We start from the raw sequence: 17,802 nt of genomic DNA, 5'->3' as shown, positions 1-17,802 counted from the left end.
ACTGGTTTGCATGTCTGTTTTGAAGTTTACACAATAATCATTGCAAAATAACTATCTAAGACAATCACTACATCAAAGTCGCCTATTCATAAAAACAAACCTCCGACAAAAATGGATACATGGCCTGATGACTGAATAGAACTTATGTTTCTCAGCAGAGTTCGTGAACTTAAAACCAAGTGAAAGAGTTCAAAGCATGAGAAAGTGAAATTAAAAACCATTGAAAATAAATAGATTTACAGTCATTTGGGGGGGGGGTAAAAATACAATGTTCAATGAAAATCGTTGAATTATATTCGATATATGCGATACATTAATATAAAAAGTATACTCAATATAAAGAAAAAAGGATCGTGTTCAACTTTTTTGGTAGGGCTGCTAGACGCTGCCAATTCACGAGCGTGATCCCACTACTGCTCCACACGGGAACTTTTGCCTGCTGTGTTTCCACCCTGGGCCGATTCGTCCCTCATTATACAACATGGTCGTCCTAACCTCCGTCGGGTCGGCCATATTGATGCCGAGCTTAGCATGGACGCCTGATCTCCATAGAAAGACAACTAACAGGACTCCCAACCTCAACCCGTACAACAACCCCGGCCTCCAAGTAAATGGATTACAGGCGCACGCCACAACGCCCAGCCATTTACGCATGACGCCCAGCCATTTACGCATGACATTTTAACGCTATTTATTGAATAGAAGACAGTGCCATCTACGATGGTACCTGGCATCCAACTGGTTTGCATATCTGTTTTGAAGTTTTCACAATAATCATGCCCAATAACTATCTAAGACAATCACTACATCAAAGTCGCCTATTCATAAAAAAAACCTTCGACAAAAATGGATACATGGCCTTATGACTGAATAGAACTCATGTTTCTCAGCAGAGTTCGTGAACTTAAAACCAAGTGAAAGTGTTCAAAGCATGAGAAAGTGAAATTAAAAACCATTGAAAATAAATGGATTTACAGTCATTTTTGGGGGGGTAAAAATACAATGTTCAATGAAAATCGTTGAATTATATTCGATATATGCGATATATTAATATAAAAAGTATACTCAATATAAAGGAAAAAGGATTGTGTTCAACTATTTTGGTAGGGCTGCTAGACGCAGCATATTCACGAGCGCGATCCCACTACTGCTCCACACGGAAACTTTTGCCTGCTGTGTTTCCACCCTGGGCCGATTCGTCCCTCATTATACAACCTGGTCGTCCTAACCTCCGTCGGTGCGACCATATTGATGCCGAGCTTAGCACGGACGCCTGATCTACATAGAAAGACTACTAACAGGACTCCCAACCTCAACCCGTCCAACAACCCCGGCCTCCAATTAACTGGATTACAGGCGCACGCCACAACGCCCAGCCATTTACGCATGACATTTTAACGCTATTTATTGAATAGAAGACAGTGTCATCTACGATGATACCTGGCATTCAACTGGTTTGCATGTCTGTTTTGAAGTTTACACAATAATCATTGCCCAATAACTATCTAAGACAATCACTACATCAAAGTCGCCTATTCATAAAAACAAACCTCCGACAAAAATGGATACATGGCCTTATGACTGAATAGAACTCATGTTTCTCAGCAGAGTTCGTGAACTTAAAACCAAGTGAAAGTGTTCAAAGAATGAGAAAGTGAAATTAAAAACCATTGAAAATAAATGGATTTACAGTCATTTTTGGGGGGGGGGTAAAAATACAATGTTCAATAAAAATCGTTGAATTATATTCGATATATGCGATATATTAATATAAAAACTATACTCAATATAAAGGAAAAAAGGATTGTGTTCAACTATTTTGGTAGGGCTGCTAGACGGTGCCTATTCACGAGCGCGATCCCACTACTGTTCCACACGGAAACTTTTGCCTGCTGTGTTTCCATCCTGGGCCGATTCGTCCCTCATTATACAACCTGGTCGTCCTAACCTCCGTCGGGTCGACCATATTGATGCCGAGCTTAGCATGGACGCCTGATCTCCATAGAAAGACAACTAACATGACTCCCAACCTCAACCCGTCCAACAACCCCGGCTTCCATGTAACTGGGTTACAGGCGCACGCCACAACGCCCAGCCATTTACGCCTGACATTTTAACGCTATTTATTGAATAGAAGACAGTGCCATCTACGATGATACCTGGCATCCAACTGGTTTGCATGTTTGTTTTGAAGTTTACACAATAATCATTGCCCAATAACTATCTAAGACAATCACTACATCAAAGTCGCCTATTCATAAAAACAAACCTCCGACAAAAATGGATACATGGCCTGATGACTGAATAGAACTTATGTTTCTCAGCAGAGTTCGTGAACTTAAAACCAAGTGAAAGTGTTCAAAGCATGAGAAAGTGAAATTAAAAACCATTGAAAATAAATGGATTTACAGTCATTTTTTTTGGGGGGGGGGTAAAAATACAATGTTCAATGAAAATCGTTGAATTATATTCGATATATGCGATACATTAATATAAAAAGTATATTCAATATAAAGGAAAAAGGATTGTGTTCAACTTTTTTGGTAGGGCTGCTAAACGCTGCCTATTCAAGAGCGCGATCCCACTACTGCTCCACACGGGAACGTTTGCCTGCTGTGTTTCCACCCTGGGCCGATTCGTCCCTCATTATACAACCTGGTCGTCCTAACCTCCGTCGGGTCGACCATATTGATGCCGAGCTTAGCATGGACGCCTGATCTCCATAGAAAGACGACTAACATGACTCCCAACCTCAACCCGTCCAACAAGCCCGGCCTCCAAGTAACTGGATTACAGGCGCCCGCCACAACGCCCATCCATTTACGCCTGACATTTTAACGCTATTTATTGAATAGAAGACAGTGCCATCTACGATGTTACCTGGCATCCAACTGGTTTGCATGTCTGTTTTGAAGTTTACACAATAATCATTGCAAAATAACTATCTAAGACAATCACTACATCAAAGTCGCCTATTCATAAAAACAAACCTCCGACAAAAATGGATACATGGCCTGATGACTGAATAGAACTTATGTTTCTCAGCAGAATTCGTGAACTTAAAACCAAGTGAAAGAGTTCAAAGCATGAGAAAGTGAAATTAAAAACCATTGAAAATAAATAGATTTACAGTCATTTTGGGGGGGGGGTAAAAATACAATGTTCAATGAAAATCGTTGAATTATATTCGATATATGCGATACATTAATATAAAAAGTATACTCAATATAAAGGAAAAAGGATCGTGTTCAACTTTTTTGGTAGGGCTGCTAGACGCTGCCAATTCACGAGCGTGATCCCACTACTGCTCCACACGGGAACTTTTGCCTGCTGTGTTTCGACCCTGGGCCGATTCGTCCCTCATTATACAACATGGTCGTCCTAACCTCCGTCGGGTCGGCCATATTGATGCCGAGCTTAGCATGGACGCCTGATCTCCATAGAAAGACAACTAACAGGACTCCCAACCTCAACCCGTACAACAACCCCGGCCTCCAAGTAAATGGATTACAGGCGCACGCCACAACGCCCAGCCATTTACGCATGACGCCCAGCCATTTACGCATGACATTTTAACGCTATTTATTGAATAGAAGACAGTGCCATCTACGATGGTACCTGGCATCCAACTGGTTTGCATATCTGTTTTGAAGTTTTCACAATAATCATGCCCAATAACTATCTAAGACAATCACTACATCAAAGTCGCCTATTCATAAAAAAAAACCTTCGACAAAAATGGATACATGGCCTTATGACTGAATAGAACTCATGTTTCTCAGCAGAGTTCGTGAACTTAAAACCAAGTGAAAGTGTTCAAAGCACGAGAAAGTGAAATTAAAAACCATTGAAAATAAATGGATTTACAGTCATTTTTGGGGGGGTAAAAATACAATGTTCAATGAAAATCGTTGAATTATATTCGATATATGCGATATACATTGTATTAATATAAAAACTATACTCAATTTAAAGGAAAATAGATTGTGTTCAACTATTTTGATAGGGCAGCTACACGCTGCCTATTCACGAGGGCGATCCCACTACTGCTCCACACGGAAACTTTTGCCTGCTGTGTTTCCACCCTGGGCCGATTCGTCCCTCATTATACAAGCTGGTCGTCCTAACCTCCGTCGGGTCGACCATATTGACGCCGAGCTTAGCAAGGACGCTTGATATACATAGAAAGACGACTAACAGGACTCCCAACCTTAACCCGTCCAACAACCCCAGCCTCCAAGTAACTGGATTACAGGCGCACGCCACAACGCCCAGCCATTTACGCCTGACATTTTAACGCTATTTATTGAATAGAAGACAGTGCCATCTACGATGATACCTGGCATCCAACTGGTTTGCATGTCTGTTTTGAAGTTTACACAATAATCATTGCCCAATAACTATCTAAGACAATCACTACATCAAAGTCGCCTATTCATAAAAACAAACCTCCGACAAAAATGGATACATGGACTTATGACTGAATAGAACTCATGTTTCTCAGCAGAGTTCGTGAACTTAAAACCAAGTGAAAGTGTTCAAAGCATGAGAAAGTGAAATTAAAAACCATTGAAAATAAATGGATTTACAGTCATTTTGGTGGGGGGGGGGGGGGGTAAAAATACAATGTTCAATGAAAATCGTTGAATTATATTCGATATATGCGATATATTAATATAAAAAGTATACTCAATATAAAGGAAAAAAGGATTGTGTTCAACTATTTTGGTAGGGCTGCTAGACACTGCCTATTCACGAGCGCGATCCCACTACTGCTCCACACGGAAACTTTTGCCTGATGTGTTTCCACCCTGGGCCAATTCGTCCCTCATTATACAACCTGGTCGTCCTAACCTCCGTCGGGTCGACCATATTGATGCCGAGGTTAGCATGGACGCCTGATCTGCTTAGAATGACAACTAACAGGACTCCCAACCTCAACCCGTCCAACAAACCCGGCCTCCAAGTAACTGGATTACAGGCGCACGCCACAACGCCCAGCCATTTACGCATGACATTTTAACGCTATTTATTGAATAGAATACAGTGCCATCTACGATGGTACCTGGCATCCAACTGGTTTGCATATCTGTTTTGAAGTTTACACAATAATCATTGCCCAATAACTATCTAAGACAATCACTACATCAAAGTCGCCTATTCATAAAAAAAACCTTCGACAAAAATGGATACATGGCCTTATGACTGAATAGAACTCATGTTTCTCAGCAGAGTTCGTGAACTTAAAATCAAGTGAAAGTGTTCAAAGCATGAGAAAGTGAAATTAAAAACCATTGAAAATAAATGGATTTACAGTCATTTTTTGGGGGGTAAAAATACAATGTTCAATGAAAATCGTTGAATTATATTCGATATATGCGATATAGTAATATAAAAAGTATATTCAATATAAAGGAAAAAGGATTGTGTTCAACTATTTTGGTAGGGCTGCTAGACGCAGCATATTCACGAGCGCGATCCCACTACTGCTCCACACGGAAACTTTTGCCTGCTGTGTTTCCACCCTGGGCCGATTCGTCCCTCATTATACAACCTGGTCGTCCTAACCTCCGTCGGTGCGACCATATTGATGCCGAGCTTAGCACGGACGCCTGATCTACATAGAAAGACTACTAACAGGACTCCCAACCTCAACCCGTCCAACAACCCCGGCCTCCAAGTAACTGGATTACAGGCGCACGCCACAACGCCCAGCCATTTACGCATGACATTTTAACGCTATTTATTGAATAGAAGACAGTGCCATCTACGATGATACCTGGCATTCAACTGGTTTGCATGTCTGTTTTGAAGTTTACACAATAATCATTGCCCAATAACTATCTAAGACAATCACTACATCAAAGTCGCCTATTCATAAAAACAAACCTCCGACAAAAATGGATACATGGCCTTATGACTGAATAGAACTCATGTTTCTCAGCAGAGTTCGTGAACTTAAAACCAAGTGAAAGTGTTCAAAGAATGAGAAAGTGAAATTAAAAACCATTGAAAATAAATGGATTTACAGTCATTTTTGGGGGGGGGGGGGTAAAAATACAATGTTCAATAAAAATCGTTGAATTATATTCGATATATGCGATATATTAATATAAAAACTACTCAATATAAAGGAAAAAAGGATTGTGTTCAACTATTTTGGTAGGGCTGCTAGACGGTGCCTATTCACGAGCGCGATCCCACTACTGTTCCACACGGAAACTTTTGCCTGCTGTGTTTCCATCCTGGGCCGATTCGTCCCTCATTATACAACCTGGTCGTCCTAACCTCCGTCGGGTCGACCATATTGATGCCGAGCTTAGCATGGACGCCTGATCTCCATAGAAAGACAACTAACATGACTCCCAACCTCAACCCGTCCAACAACCCCGGCTTCCATGTAACTGGGTTACAGGCGCACGCCACAACGCCCAGCCATTTACGCCTGACATTTTAACGCTATTTATTGAATAGAAGACAGTGCCATCTACGATGATACATGGCATCCAACTGGTTTGCATGTCTGTTTTGAAGTTTACACAATAAGCATTGCCCAATAACTATCTAAGACAATCACTACATCAAAGTCGCCTATTCATAAAAACAAACCTCCGACAAAAATGGATACATGGCCTGATGACTGAATAGAACTTATGTTTCTCAGCAGATTTCGTGAACTTAAAACCAAGTGAAAGTGTTCAAAGCATGAGAAAGTGAAATTAAAAACCATTGAAAATAAATAGATTTACAGTCATTTGGGGGGGGGGTAAAAATACAATGTTCAATGAAAATCGTTGAATTATATTCGATATATGCGATACATTAATATAAAAAGTATACTCAATATAAAGGAAAAAGGATCGTGTTCAACTTTTTTGGTAGGGCTGCTAGACGCTGCCTATTCACGAGCGCGATCCCTCTACTGCTCCACACGGGAACTTTTGCCTGCTGTGTGTCCACCCTGGGCCGATTCGTCCCTCATTATACAACCTGGTCGTCCTAACCTCCGTCGGGTAGACCGTATTGATGCCGAGCTTAGCATGGACGCCTGATCTCCATAGAAAGACAACTAACAGGACTCCCAACCTCAACCCGTACAACAACCCCGGCCTCCAAGTAACTGGATTACAGGCGCACGCCACAACGCCCAGCCATTTACGCGTGACATTTTAACGCTATTTATTGAATAGATGACAGTGCCATCTACGATGGTACCTGATATCCACCTGGTTTGCATGTCTGTTTTGAAGTTTACACAATAATCATTGCCCAATAACTATCTAAGACAATCGCTACATCAAAGTCGCCTATTCATAAAAACAAACCTCCGACAAAAATGGATACATGGCCTTATGACTGAATAGAACTCATGTTTCTCAGCAGAGTTCGTGAAATTAAAACCAAGTGAAAGTGTTCAAAGCATGATAAAGTGAAATTAAAAACCATTGAAAATAAATGGATTTACATTCATTTTTTGGGGGGTAAAAATACAATGTTCAATGAAAATCGTTGAATTATATTCGATATATGCGATATATTAATATAAAAAGTATACTCAATATAAAGGAAAATGGATTGTGTTCAACTATTTTGGTAGGGCTGCTAGACGCTGCCTATTCACGAGCGCGATCCCACTACTGCTCCACACGGGTACTTTTGCCTGCTGTGTTTCCACCCTGAGCAGATTCGTCCCTCATTATACAACCTGGTCGTCCTAACCTCCGTCGGGCCGACCATATTGATGCCGAGATTAGCATGGACGCCTGATCTCCATAGAAAGACGACTAACAGGACTCCCAACCTCAACCCGTCCAACAACCCCGGCCTCCAAGTAACTGGATTACAGGCGCACGCCACAACGCCCAGCCATTTACGCATGACATTTTAACGCTATTTATTGAATAGAAGACAGTGCCATCTACGATGATACCTGGCATCCAACTGGTTTGCATGTTTGTTTTGAAGTTTACACAATAATCATTGCCCAATAACTATCTAAGACAATCACTACATCAAAGTCGCCTATTCATAAAAACAAACCTCCGACAAAAATGGATACATGGCCTGATGACTGAATAGAACTTATGTTTCTCAGCAGAGTTCGTGAAGTTAAAACCAAGTGAAAGTGTCCAAAGCATGAGAAAGTGAAATTAAAAACCATTGAAAATAAATGGATTTACAGTCATTTGGTGGGGGGGGGGGGGTAAAAATACAATGTTCAATGAAAATCGTTGAATTATGTTCAATATATGCGATACATTAATATAAAAGTATACTCAATATAAAGGAAAAAGGATCGTGTTCAACTTTTTTGGTAGGGCTGCTAGACGATGCCTATTCACGAGCGCGATCCCACTACTGCTGCACACGGGAACTTTTGCCTGCTGTGTTTTCACCCTGAGCCGTCCCTCATTATACAACCTGGTCGTTCTCACCTCCGTCGGGCCGACCAAATTGATGCCGAGCTTAGCATGGACGCCTGATCTCCATAGAAAGACGACTAACAGGACTCCCAACCTCAACCCGTCCAACAACCCCGGCCTCCAAGTAACTGGATTACAGGTGCACGCCACAACGCCCAGCCATTTACGCATGACATTTTAACGCTATTTATTGAATAGAAGACAGTGCCATCTACGATGATACCTGGCATCCAACTGGTTTGCATATTTGTTTTGAAGTTTACACAATAATCATTGCCCAATAACTATCTAAGACAATCACTACATCAAAGTCGCCTATTCATAAAAACAAACCTCCGACAAAAATGGATACATGGCCTTATGACGGAATCGAACTCGTGTTTCTCAGGATAGTTCGTGAACTTAAAACCAAGTGAAAGTGTTCAAAGCGTGAGAAAGTGAAATTAAACACCATTGAAAATAAATGGATTTACAGTCATTTTTTTTGGGGGGGGGATAAAAATACAATGTTCAATGAAAATCGTTGAATTATGTGTAGTAAATATTCGATATATGCGATATATTAATATAAAAAGTATACTCAATATAAAGGAAAAAGGATTGTGTTCAACTATTTTGGTAGGGCTGCTAGACGCTGCCTATTCACGAGCGCGATCCCACTACTGCTCCACACGGGAACTTTTGCCTGCTGTGTTTCCACCCTGGGCCGATTCGTCCCTCATTATACAACCTGGTCGTCCCAACCTCCGTTCGGTCGACCATATTGATGCCGAGCTTAACATGGACGCCTGATCTCCATAGAAAGACGATTAACATGACTCCCAACCTCAACCCGTCCAACAACCCCGGCCTCCAAGTAACTGGATTACAGGCCTTATGACCGAATAGAACTCATGTTTCTCAGCAGATTTCGTGAACTTAAAACCAAGTGAAAGTGTTCAAAGAATGAGAAAATGAAATTAAACGCCATTGAAAATAAATGGATTTACAGTCATTTTTGGGGGAATAAAATACAATGTTCAATAGAAATCGTTGAATTATGTGTAGTAAATATTCGATATATGGGATATATTAATATACAAAGTATACTCAATATAAAGGAAAAAGGATTGTGTTCAATTATTTTGGTAGGGCTGCAAGACGCTACCTATTCACGAGCGCGATCCCACTACTGCTGCACACGGGAACTTTTGCCTGCTGTGTTTTCACCCTGAGCCGTCCCTCATTATACAACCTGGTCGTTCTCACCTCCGTCGGGCCGACCAAATTGATGCCGAGCTTAGCATGGACGCCTGATCTCCATAGAAAGACGACTAACAGGACTCCCAACCTCAACCCGTCCAACAACCCCGGCCTCCAAGTAACTGGATTACAGGTGCACGCCACATCGCCCAGCCATTTACGCATGACATTTTAACGCTATTTATTGAATAGAAGACAGTGCCATCTACGATGATACCTGGCATCCAACTGGTTTGCATATTTGTTTTGAAGTTTACACAATAATCATTGCCCAATAACTATCTAAGACAATCACTACATCAAAGTCGCCTATTCATAAAAACAAACCTCCGACAAAAATGGATACATGGCCTTATGACGGAATCGAACTCGTGTTTCTCAGCATAGTTCGTGAACTTAAAACCAAGTGAAAGTGTTCAAAGCGTGAGAAAGTGAAATTAAACACCATTGAAAATAAATGGATTTACAGTCATTTTTGGGGGGGGGGGATAAAAATACAATGTTCAATGAAAATCGTTGAATTATGTGTAGTAAATATTCGATATATGCGATATATTAATATAAAAAGTATACTCAATATAAAGGAAAAAGGATTGTGTTCAACTATTTTGGTAGGGCTGCTAGACGCTGCCTATTCACGAGCGCGATCCCACTACTGCTCCACACGGGAACTTTTGCCTGCTGTGTTTCCACCCTGGGCCGATTCGTCCCTCATTATACAACCTGGTCGTCCTAACCTCCGTCGGGAAGACCATATTGATGCCGAGATTAGCATGGACGCCTGATCTCCATAGAAAGACGACTAACAGGACTCCCAACTTCAACCCGTCCAACAACCCCGCCCTCCAAGTAACTGGAATACAGGCGCTCGCCACAACGCCCAGCCATTTACGCCTGACATTTTAACGTTATTTATTGAAAAGAAGACAGTGCCATCTACGATGGGACCTGGCATCCACCTGGTTTGCTTGTCTGTTTGAAGTTTACACAATAATCATTGCCCAATAACTATCTAAGACAATCACTACATCAAAGTCGCCTATTCATAAAAACAAACCTCCGACAAAAATGGATACATGGCCTGATGACTGAATAGAACTTATGTTTCTCAGCAGAGTTCGTGAACTTAAAACCAAGTGAAAGTGTTCAAAGCATGAGAAAGTGAAATTAAAAACCATTGAAAATAAATGGATTTACAGTCATTTGGTGGGGGGGGGGGTAAAAATACAATGTTCAATGAAAATCGTTGAATTATGTTCAATATATGCGATACATTAATATAAAAGTATACTCAATATAAAGGAAAAAGGATCGTGTTCAACTTTTTTGGTAGGGCTGCTAGACGATGCCTATTCACGAGCGCGATCCCACTACTGCTCCACACGGGAACTTTTGCCTGCTGTGTTTCCACCCTGGGTCGATTCGTCCCTCATTATACAACCTGGTCGTCCCAACCTCCGTTCGGTCGACCATATTGATGCCGAGCTTAACATGGACGCCTGATCTCCATAGAAAGACGATTAACATGACTCCCAACCTCAACCCGTCCAACAACCCCGGCCTCCAAGTAACTGGATTACAGGCCTTATGACCGAATAGAGCTCATGTTTCTCAGCAGATTTCGTGAACTTAAAACCAAGTGAAAGTGTTCAAAGAATGAGAAAATGAAATTAAACGCCATTGAAAATAAATGGATTTACAGTCATTTTTGGGGGAATAAAATACAATGTTCAATAGAAATCGTTGAATTATGTGTAGTAAATATTCGATATATGGGATATATTAATATACAAAGTATACTCAATATAAAGGAAAAAAGGATTGTGTTCAATTATTTTGGTAGGGCTGCAAGACGCTACCTATTCACGAGCGCGATCCCACTACTGCTGCACACGGGAACTTTTGCCTGCTGTGTTTTCACCCTGAGCCGTCCCTCATTATACAACCTGGTCGTTCTCACCTCCGTCGGGCCGACCAAATTGATGCCGAGCTTAGCATGGACGCCTGATCTCCATAGAAAGACGACTAACAGGACTCCCAACCTCAACCCGTCCAACAACCCCGGCCTCCAAGTAACTGGATTACAGGTGCACGCCACAACGCCCAGCCATTTACGCATGACATTTTAACGCTATTTATTGAATAGAAGACAGTGCCATCTACGATGATACCTGGCATCCAACTGGTTTGCATATTTGTTTTGAAGTTTACACAATAATCATTGCCCAATAACTATCTAAGACAATCACTACATCAAAGTCGCCTATTCATAAAAACAAACCTCCGACAAAAATGGATACATGGCCTTATGACGGAATCGAACTCGTGTTTCTCAGCATAGTTCGTGAACTTAAAACCAAGTGAAAGTGTTCAAAGCGTGAGAAAGTGAAATTAAACACCATTGAAAATAAATGGATTTACAGTCATTTGTTTTTTGGGGGGGGGTATAAAAATACAATGTTCAATGAAAATCGTTGAATTATGTGTAGTAAATATTCGATATATGCGATATATTAATATAAAAAGTATACTCAATATAAAGGAAAAAGGATTGTGTTCAACTATTTTGGTAGGGCTGCTAGACGCTGCCTATTCACGAGCGCGATCCCACTACTGCTCCACACGGGAACTTTTGCCTGCTGTGTTTCCACCCTGGGCCGATTCGTCCCTCATTATACAACCTGGTCGTCCTAACCTCCGTCGGGAAGACCATATTGATGCCGAGATTAGCATGGACGCCTGATCTCCATAGAAAGACGACTAACAGGACTCCCAACTTCAACCCGTCCAACAACCCCGCCCTCCAAGTAACTGGAATACAGGCGCTCGCCACAACGCCCAGCCATTTACGCCTGACATTTTAACGTTATTTATTGAAAAGAAGACAGTGCCATCTACGATGGGACCTGGCATCCACCTGGTTTGCTTGTCTGTTTGAAGTTTACACAATAATCATTGCCCAATAACTATCTAAGACAATCACTACATCAAAGTCGCCTATTCATAAAAACAAACCTCCGACAAAAATGGATACATGGCCTGATGACTGAATAGAACTTATGTTTCTCAGCAGAGTTCGTGAACTTAAAACCAAGTGAAAGTGTTCAAAGCATGAGAAAGTGAAATTAAAAACCATTGAAAATAAATGGATTTACAGGCATTTGGGGGGGGTGGGTAAAAATACAATGTTCAATGAAAATCGTTGAATTATATTCGATATATGCGATATATTAATATAAAAAGTATACTCAATATAAAGGAAAAAGGATTGTGTTCAACTATTTTGGTAGGGCTGCTAGACGCTGCCTATTCACGAGCGCGATCCCACTACTGCTCCACTCGGGAACTTTTGTCTGCTGTGTTTCCCCCCTGGGCCGATTCGTCCCTCATTATACAACCTGGTCGTCCTTACTCCGTCGGTTAGACCATATTGATGCCGAGCTTAGCATGGACGCCTGATCTCCATAGGAAGAAGACTGACAGGACTCCCAACCTCAACCCGTCCAACAACCCCGGCCTCCAAGTAACAGGATTACAGGTGCACGCCACAACGCCCAGCCATTTACGCTTGACATTTTAACGTTATTCATTGAAAACAAGACAGTGCCATCTACGATGGTACCTGGCATCCACCTGGTTTGCATGTCTGTTTTGAAGTTTACACAATAATCATTGCCCAATAACTATCTAAGACAATCGCTACATCAAAGTCGCCTATTCATAAAAACAAACCTCCGACAAAAATGGATACATGGCCTTATGACTGAATAGAACTCATGTTTCTCAGCAGAGTTCGTGAACTTAAAACCAAGTGAAAGTGTTCAAAGCATGATAAAGTGAAATTAAACACCATTGAAAATAAATGTATTTACAGACATTTTGGGGGGTTACAAATACAATGTTCAATGAAAATCGTTGAATTATGTGTATTAAATATTCGATATAAGCGATATATTAATATAAAAAGTATACTCAATATAACGGAAAAAGGATTGTGTACAACTATTTTGGTAGGGCTGCTAGACGCTGCCTATTCACGAGCGCGATCCTACTACTGCTCCACACGGGAACTTTTGCCTGCTTTGTTTCCACCCTGGGCCGATTCGTCCCTCATAATACGACCTGGTCGTCCCAACCTCATGGCTTTTGTCAGTTTTCATTTAATTTGGTGCATATATTATTCATGCAAGGATACATATGATGATTTATTCCGCAATCAGATCAAATATGGTCGACTTATGGCTATTTTTTTTAAATATGATGTCATGGCCATGCTTAATACTTTTTTGAATTTGGAACATTTGTAGTTGTTATACTACTTTTTGTCCCGTCCCCATTGTCCTAACTATGTTTCTTACTTTCGTTAGCGGACAGTTTCAACCTAATTAATTATGCATTCCTGTTAACCGTACTGTTTTATCAATGGATTAACAAGCCGGGACTGTTAATAATGAATGGGTTAATTTAAATATTCATGAGCACAACAGGAGTGGAAAGCTGATTAACATAACAGGTGGCCACTGAATGAAAACAAAGAACAAGGTGAAATTTTCATTTTATTATTTAAATACGCAATGACGATTATACGTTATATTTTAAAAACGTATTTCAAGTTTCATATTTCCTTTTACAAAATTCACGGACACTTGGGAAGAATCGATTATGACAGTGGTATTATATTTGTCCTCGTCTGTTGGGGTGGGGGATATGTCTTACGTTTTCGCTTCTTTCGCCATTTTCGGTTTGGGTGGCTGCATTGCGTCTGACACCGCTTTCGTCTGCTCGTCGCTCGTCCGCTTGTAGCTTCTAATTGCTAGACTGGAGTAACCAGTTCTTTCTGCTAATAGCTGCTCGTCGAAATTTTGCCGGAACAGCGTGGTTGCCTGTGTAACCTGTTTATTTAAAATGAAATACAATGTATTAATATGAAAGTACAATAGCTTGTAACAGTCCACCTCATAGCAATTTAAAATATCAATATATTGTTATAGTACGTTCAATCGTTCAGCTTTTTTAAATCACGCCAAAGCCGTTTGCATTAAATCTGTATCGCGTGAAATGAATCTGACATATCGTGCCAGTGAATATAATATTTAAATGGTATTCCACCAACCAGTTTGCATAAAAAAATGGAGTTAACGAGTAGTGATTATTATCGACATAAAGTTATGACTATTTCTCGTCAGCGGGGAAATAGAACATTGCATTACTACATTGCATTGCATTGCATGTATAACGGGTCTAATCGGCACAGAAATGATACGACAGTCGTTGGTGTTCTATATGCCTACGACGTAACAAGGTATGCATAAGTGGCTCTAGCACCGAACCCTGGGGAAGCCCACCTTTTAAAATTTTCATAGCGGATGTTGGACCCCTGATCGAATCACACATGTATTCACTATAACAACAACGTTCAAGCAATTCTAATATAATCTTAGTGTCGAATGCTGCATCAAAATCTGCAACTTGTTATATGCTGACTGACGTTTTTCTTCTCAATATGCGACAGCACGTGAATGAAAACTGACTTTTCAATAAAAAATAGAATATATAATTGTGAGACATGATTGAAATTTCATGCCATAGGAGCCAATTGTAAACTAATAAAACCACATACTTTTGATAATTTTCAAGGACGTTTTGTGAAAACAATTAGTTGGGAGACAATATTTTGGAATTCTGATCATAAGTGTACATAAACTCCTATCGCTCGCTTTCACGATTTTCTTTTTGAGTTTTTTATTGGCAGTGAACTAACTAAAGTTTCACAATAAGAAAATATATTGCAATTTTATCCGTCCAACGAAACTTTTTACAATTAAATTTATTTTCCAGCGATTGGCTAATATACATATTTACATGACATATCTGATGATTATATAAATATCTGATGATCATTATACAGGATATCATGCGTATGGTGATTCCTTAATATCTAGATTGAAATAGTTGCATTATATTATGTATATCAGCATAATATCCTGACAGGGTCTACATTGGTATATGTATTAGTTACATATACACAATTTGAGGTCAGTTTTGCTAATGTTAGGTATAACAAAATTTGTTTTCAACTGTAATTTCTCACATTCTCTTTTTCCGTAATAGTATGTGGCTGCCTAAATACTGGACCTTAACTATTTAGTGTTGTTAACTACAGGCAGTTATACATGTATTTAAAACTGTATATCTGATAAATACAGCCAAAATTATTTCAATCTGGATGTTATTTCCTAATTCATAATAGCAAATGTTATAGAAGGTAGATGCTATAGTTTATTTCCCAGTTTCGACAAAAAGTTTGTTGTAAAGTGTTGAGGTAAACGGGATGGGAAGACAATTGTTTGTTTGAAAGCCTCGATATTGATAATTCCCAACAAATTCGTATCCTGCTCCATTGATTGCTCTAGGCAGTGCAGTTGAAAATTGTTTGTGTTTACATGACATATCACCAACAAAATAATATTCAACAAGTTATGGTTTGTCGAACTATTATGTTAAATTGATGCGTATTCTGCAGATATTATTATATAATGATATAAATCTAACTATTTCAGCATAAAAGTAACCAGTCACGCTAACACATCAAATTCAATACATATTTAAGTACATATCATAATATTGAGGCGTTTAGTCGGTACACAGATTTATACTTTCATGTATTTCAGCCAACATGCATGATATCTCAAAACTATAATGTATTGATTGAATATCAGTAAACACTTTGATTAAATACATAATCCAGAGTATGCTAAAACAATCGGCCATTAGGTACTTTCTGTGTGAGCAACAAATAAATACTAGTTTATTAAAGTTTTTCTTGCTATATATAAATATACTTATGCAATCTATGAATAGAGCATAGAGCATAGAGCAAAATTAATCACTTCAAATTCTGTTCTTTAAATTTAGTTTTTGTATCCTACTATAGCGTGGCTTTACCATACTTAACACTAACTGCATTTAAGCTTAACTGGTTGTACTGAAAACAGTGTGTTCACAATTTTTTTTTATTCGTAATGAACAACTGGCTTCTAAATGCAGTATTTCTCTTAATATTCCGATATTACATTGCGAAAGCGTTTGTAATATCACACGTAAGTGATGGCAGCAATATTGATCAAATATATTATTCAAATAGTTACCATCGCGTAACAGGTGATAAACAAAACAACTCCTTGCAATGGATGGTTATTATTATTATTATTATTATTATTATTAATATATCTCAATTAGAAACGAGTAAACTCAGCAATAAAACTCAGCACAGATTGTTTTAATTGCTGTATTAATATTTATTGACAAGCCAAAACTATGACACTTTTATTTTATAACACTGTTTCTTCATGTTTCAGTTTGGTCATATGTGTATTCGGTACTTTAAAAAGCTGTGTCTACTAATTGCTGATGCACATGTCAGTAGCAACATAATAAATTCCAATGAACTACGTTCCAGGTTGTTTCATCATAAATTATTTATCATTATTTAGGAGCCTATCTCATCTAAATACGATATTTTTTATTTATAATTTGCAAGCAATATTTCCTATAAAATAATAGCGATTTTTGGGGAGGTCTCTAGAGACTATTATAAATCATATCTTTGGCAAAATAAAAAGTAAAAAACAAACCACAACAACACACAACCTATTCTCACTCAGTAACAGTGACAGTTCATAGTTCAGTATGTAAAGCATTTATCAAAGATAAAACAAAGGATGTTAAAATAAAGATATGGCAACTCTTACTGGGCAGTTAGACTGTCCCTAGTCAAAAAACATTTGTTTACATAAAATTGAGGATATTGTACTTCTGATGCCCTCCTCGACGTTTTTAAACACAATTGCCCTGTTTGATGAGACGCCTCATTCAAATCTACAGTAAACACAAGGAAAAAAAAGCATTCATAAATATGTCACTCATTTGTTTTATTTCATGGAGCATTTGCAAGGTTGATCTGAAAAGTTCATTTCCTCTCCCACCAATCGACGAAACAAAACGAAATTATATATAAAAAAAAAACAATCGAGCAACTGTACCTTAATGGTTTTTTTTTTATATTTTAAAATCATTTTTCAATACAATGTACTTGTAGGAAAACACCAACAATGTTAACAGTATTTGGCCATCAAAG

At 39.3% G+C, this 17,802-nt stretch overlaps 17 non-coding genes and 2 pseudogenes across 17 annotated transcripts; all 19 read right to left on the bottom strand.

Annotated features, from left to right (window-relative positions):
• Positions 1–345: 345 nt before the first annotated feature.
• LOC146730647 (signal recognition particle RNA) lies at positions 346–643 on the bottom strand. Its single transcript, XR_014927624.1, has one exon.
• A 436-nt stretch (positions 644–1,079) lies between these two features.
• Positions 1,080–1,377, bottom strand: LOC146730646 (signal recognition particle RNA). Its single transcript, XR_014927633.1, has one exon.
• A 421-nt stretch (positions 1,378–1,798) lies between these two features.
• LOC146730645 (signal recognition particle RNA) lies at positions 1,799–2,096 on the bottom strand. Its single transcript, XR_014927725.1, has one exon.
• Positions 2,097–2,519: 423 nt separating this feature from the next.
• LOC146730644 (signal recognition particle RNA) lies at positions 2,520–2,817 on the bottom strand. The gene has a single exon (XR_014927718.1).
• A 419-nt stretch (positions 2,818–3,236) lies between these two features.
• On the bottom strand, positions 3,237–3,534 carry LOC146730643 (signal recognition particle RNA). Its single transcript, XR_014927703.1, has one exon.
• A 444-nt stretch (positions 3,535–3,978) lies between these two features.
• On the bottom strand, positions 3,979–4,276 carry LOC146730642 (signal recognition particle RNA). The gene has a single exon (XR_014927729.1).
• A 428-nt stretch (positions 4,277–4,704) lies between these two features.
• On the bottom strand, positions 4,705–5,002 carry LOC146730641 (signal recognition particle RNA). The gene has a single exon (XR_014927693.1).
• A 416-nt stretch (positions 5,003–5,418) lies between these two features.
• Positions 5,419–5,716, bottom strand: LOC146730640 (signal recognition particle RNA). Its single transcript, XR_014927580.1, has one exon.
• A 422-nt stretch (positions 5,717–6,138) lies between these two features.
• Positions 6,139–6,436, bottom strand: LOC146730639 (signal recognition particle RNA). Its single transcript, XR_014927724.1, has one exon.
• A 418-nt stretch (positions 6,437–6,854) lies between these two features.
• Positions 6,855–7,152, bottom strand: LOC146730638 (signal recognition particle RNA). Its single transcript, XR_014927674.1, has one exon.
• A 417-nt stretch (positions 7,153–7,569) lies between these two features.
• Positions 7,570–7,867, bottom strand: LOC146730637 (signal recognition particle RNA). The gene has a single exon (XR_014927653.1).
• A 423-nt stretch (positions 7,868–8,290) lies between these two features.
• On the bottom strand, positions 8,291–8,583 carry LOC146730636 (signal recognition particle RNA). The gene has a single exon (XR_014927733.1).
• A 434-nt stretch (positions 8,584–9,017) lies between these two features.
• LOC146730635 (signal recognition particle RNA) lies at positions 9,018–9,296 on the bottom strand (annotated as a pseudogene).
• A 230-nt stretch (positions 9,297–9,526) lies between these two features.
• Positions 9,527–9,819, bottom strand: LOC146730634 (signal recognition particle RNA). The gene has a single exon (XR_014927734.1).
• A 433-nt stretch (positions 9,820–10,252) lies between these two features.
• Positions 10,253–10,550, bottom strand: LOC146730633 (signal recognition particle RNA). Its single transcript, XR_014927680.1, has one exon.
• Positions 10,551–10,970: 420 nt separating this feature from the next.
• On the bottom strand, positions 10,971–11,249 carry LOC146730632 (signal recognition particle RNA; annotated as a pseudogene).
• A 231-nt stretch (positions 11,250–11,480) lies between these two features.
• On the bottom strand, positions 11,481–11,773 carry LOC146730631 (signal recognition particle RNA). Its single transcript, XR_014927732.1, has one exon.
• A 437-nt stretch (positions 11,774–12,210) lies between these two features.
• On the bottom strand, positions 12,211–12,508 carry LOC146730630 (signal recognition particle RNA). Its single transcript, XR_014927679.1, has one exon.
• A 419-nt stretch (positions 12,509–12,927) lies between these two features.
• LOC146730629 (signal recognition particle RNA) lies at positions 12,928–13,224 on the bottom strand. Its single transcript, XR_014927730.1, has one exon.
• Positions 13,225–17,802: the final 4,578 nt, after the last annotated feature.

This window comes from Saccoglossus kowalevskii, chromosome 19 (assembly GCF_978046115.1).
Source record: "Saccoglossus kowalevskii chromosome 19, keSacKowa6.1, whole genome shotgun sequence".
Lineage (NCBI taxonomy): Eukaryota > Metazoa > Hemichordata > Enteropneusta > Harrimaniidae > Saccoglossus > Saccoglossus kowalevskii.
Note: the sequence above shows the minus strand (reverse complement) of the source record. Positions and strands in the feature narration are given on the sequence as shown.